Source organism: Caretta caretta, chromosome 11, assembly GCF_965140235.1.
Source record: "Caretta caretta isolate rCarCar2 chromosome 11, rCarCar1.hap1, whole genome shotgun sequence".
NCBI lineage: Eukaryota > Metazoa > Chordata > Testudines > Cheloniidae > Caretta > Caretta caretta.
Window position 1 is genome coordinate 70,794,579 of NC_134216.1, and position 4,443 is coordinate 70,799,021.

Here is a 4,443-nt window from a genome sequence, read left to right on the forward strand (position 1 = left end):
AGACAAAGTATTTGGCAAATATTTACCAGGAATGAACGCATTCAAGGAAAATCAGGATGGGTTGAATGAATAATAAGTGTTAGACCTGAACAGATCAGGCAGGTTCTACCGTTTATTATTAATTCATTTAAGCTTATTGGGGGATGCAGGCACTGCACAATCCGTGTAAACATAAAGAAGTCAGATAAACATCCCACAGAATTTACTCTTTATCCACCAGAATAAACTACTTCTCCGTTCACTTCAAAACCTCTGTTCAGCCCCCCACCTGCCTGGGAAAAAATCGCCACATGCCCAAAAGGCTGCTCCATCTGAAATCCGCAGTCAACGGCCCTTCATGAAGAAGGCCCTGCCATCTGCCCCCTTCTCTTTAAATCTCCTCAGTTCAGCAAGGTTCTCAGGCACATGCCTGAGTTGAAGCTTTAGGCAGGCACCTAATTAAACACCTTGATGAATCAAGACCTAAACCAAGGGAACCAAGCACCGCAGCTGATCACAGTTATGGCAGTGTTGCACCAGGAAAGGGGTAGTCTCTAAGGTAACCTGGACCCAAACTACTTGGTGCTTTATAGTTAAAGAAAAATCACCTGAGATGCTAGCTGAGAAGATAAGAGAACCCTTGGAGGGCTCTTCCCTGGTTTTGTTTTTGGTTGTTGTTGGTTTTTTGGGATTTTGTTTTCTATGCTCACCGGCCTTTGCCAGCAAATATTTGTGGGCCCCGATGATGGCACTTAGACGTCTAACTCTGATTTGTGGGATGTAGAAAGGAAGACGCATGTGTCAGGATGGGGTTAAATTTGTATTTAAAGTAATCAGTATTTTTATTCTTTGGATTTGTGGTATATCCTGTACCCACTCTGTGTAGTCTTAGTGTATGCCAGTAAAAATACCTGAATGACAAATCTGGATTCAAGCCGAGTTCTTGGGAACCAAGGTGTTACGGTCTCTAGAGAAATCTCAGCACTGGTACTTGGCTGTCTAACAATTATATTGCACCCGTGTGTTTTGGGCATGACAGGTCCGTGTTGAAACATAGGCCCATCAGGCAACGTTTTCAAAGGCACTTACTCTATGAATGGGATTTCCAAAAATTAACTTACCTCTACTCCCATTAAAGCCAATGGCAATCACCTTTGACTTCAGTGGGAGCAGCGTTAGGCCAGTGCTGAGCAGTGTGCGCACTTTTGACAATCCCAGCCTATATTTCTGAATCCAAGTCAAATCACACTGAGGTGTTTTTTAAAAAAAAAAAAAATCATTGACAGTATCTTTCTTCCTCTCCATCAAACGTACTGTATTTTCCCCACATTTTAAGTAGCTTGATCATTCACAAATGTTCAACAGCCAATGAAAATATTTCAGCTGCTTTGGTTAAGAGAACCAAAAACTGTATATGGCACTGCATATGCTTTTCATGAAATGTTGTGGTTTCTGGAATCACTTAGCATTCCATTTCCTTTACAGGAAATTTTAAGAACAATACAGGCTCCCTCTTTTGGCTAAGTGAACATTATAAAAGTGCTCTCAAAACTATACAGTCCATGCATTTCTTCTATTAATGCCTCAGTAATCAATCGATCATCCTGCCTGTAGTGACACATGAGGGTCATCTCAATATTGCCCTTATGTATTGTGTTGGCTAAGCCATTGAAAACCAGGGTAATATCTCCGTGTACCAATTTGATGGCTGGATGACCTTATCAAGCAAACAGGCCTGTAAATGTGTAGCTTTCCTAGAAGCTGGGAGATACCCTATGTTAAAAGACTGGTGAAAAAAGCAAGAAGCAGGTGCTCAAAATACAAACTCATGTTGCTTAGGTTTGTTTGAATTGGCTCATCATTTTCAGCAAGTTGCTACATATACAGATGAAAAACTTGATTGCTTAACCAACATCATAAGTGGGTTCAGTTGCAGAAAGACCCCCTTCTGAATCTATTTCTCAATCCATCTGCTTGCTTATAGACAGCATTACCAAGAGAAATGTAAGCATTAATGTAGTTAATGGGCAAGCCAGGAAAGTCAGCTGGCAGCTGATTTTCAAAACACATCCAATTATCTCTTAAAAGCATTTTAATTTACAGCCGTTTTTGTTCTTCAGGACCTGGCGTCTAATTTATGGAGTAATGTTTTTTTAAGATGGCCATTAAAATGCACAAGTAACAATTGAAGGTTAAGAAGGTTAGGCATTACAGCCAGATTAGTTTTATCAGATGACCTGAAGCAGAGGTTATATTAAAAAATGCCTTAATTAAAACAGGTCAGAACCAGTCTAAACTCTCAACCTCCAGTTCTATTCACTAATTGGAAAGCCGATGCATACCAGAGGAGACAGACGATTTTTATCTACATAACATCACAAGAAGAGATGTTACTTTGTCAGCACTGCTCCTAATACTCTGCCTGAGGAATGAGCATATGCCGTTCCGGATTTCACCTTTTTCTTCTGTGTTTTAATCCACTTCTAATTATTCTCCAAAATTTAACAGACTGAGGGCATTAAAAAGGAGCTTATATTCTTCCATACTAATCCAAATCCTTCTGTCCCATGTTTGTTCAGTATTATGACTGTGGCAAAAAGATAAAGAAACCAAAGCCAATAATTTGTCCTCAACTTGACCCAGTGCTCTAGGAGGCCAGTTCAGTTGTCTGCTGCATCTCTTTTGAGTCTGGATAGCTTGTGTTCAGTTCAGTCTTCTAAAGTCACTTCCGGTTTACAGGCCTCAGTCCAGCACTGCACTCAACCACAAGCTTAACTTTCAGCAAGTTAAGAATTTCATTGACTTGGAGAGCTCAGATGTGCTCCCAGTGTGACACTGTGGCCAAAAGGGCTAATGTGATTCTGGGATGAATAAACAGGGGAATCTTGAGTAGGAGTAGAGAGATTATGTTACTTCTGCATTTGGCACTGGTGTGACTGCTGCTGGAACACTGCATCTCGTACTGAGGCTCACATTTCAAGAAAAATAGTGATAAAATTGAAGAGGGTTCAGCAAAGAGCCATGATTAAAAGATTAGAAAACATGCCTTACAGGAGCTCAATCTATTTAGCTTAACAATCAGAAGGTTAAGAGGTGACTTGATTACAGTGTAGAAGTATCTACATGTGGACAAATATTTAATCATGGGCTCTTCAATCTAGCAGGGAAAGATATAACACAATCTGATGGTTGGAAGTTGAAGCTAGACAAATTCTGCATGGGAGTAAGGTGTAAATTCTTAACAGTGAGAGTAATTAACCATTGGACCAACTTCCCAAGAGGGATGGTGGCATGTCCATCACTGACCATTTCAAATCAAGATTGGGGTTTTTCTCAGTTATATGCTATAGGATTATCTTGGGGAAGGCCTATGGCCTGTGTTATACAGTAGGGCAGACTAGCTGAGCACTCTGGCCCCTACTGGCCTGCAAATTCATTAGTGAAGCATGTGCCTACATGTTTTTTGGCAGGTTTGGGGCCAGAGCATCCAGAAGCTTTTCTTTGCTTTTCCAGTGTCCAATTCAGGAGAATCCCTGTGTTGAGGTAACTTAGAACTTGTCAAGATCTGTATTGTCCTCAGGAGTATCTCCTCCCAGCAAACCGGGTACAGGACATAGCATCACTCCATAGGCCTGGATAACCTTTGCTCCATTCTAGTGGCACATATGCTCCCTGCAGTATTTGCTGCATTTCCCAAAGGTGTAATGATGTGTTGGATCCACATTTTTACCCTTACTAATGAGCACTCCAAAGTGCTTGGCTGCCAGCTTCAGCTCTCCAAGCCACATGTGCCCCCTTTGCACCACCCAATAACAAAAATATCAAGCTTTGGGTGAAATAAAGTGATCCTTTCAAAATAGAGAGAAGAAATGGTCTAGTGGGATCCAGGTTTACTTCCTTACTCTGCCCCAGACTTCCTGTATGACCGTGGGCAAGTCACATAGGGCCAGTTTTTTTAAGATATTTAGGAGCCTAAAGATACAGATAAGCACTTAGTGGGATTCCCATTGAATCCTTACAATACAGTCCCCTGCAATTACCAAGATGTGACCTGGATCCTTGCTCCTGTGCAGAGGAACCTGGATTTCCCAACTCAGGACCACCCATCCTGAAGAGGGTAGACAAACTCCTAGCTGCATTCCTGTCACTAAGAGCTGTACACTGACATGTAGTACAAGGAATAGAAGAAGCACAAGGAGCAGTGTGTGGAGCTGAAAAAACCTAACACCAGAGGTTTAGGGTGGGCCTAAATACGACAATCAGAATGAGAGCCACAGGTACAGTATATCAGCTAGTTTTCCACTCTGAACAGTAACAGCTGTTGTCTGGTTTTTATGTTAAAGGCTTGCGCACAGGAAGCCATGCATATGCACCCATTAAGTAGCTTATAAAAAAAAATCTTCCAGCTTTTTCCATTAAGGTTTATTATAATGCATTGAAAATGCAAACATCTTGCCTACATCA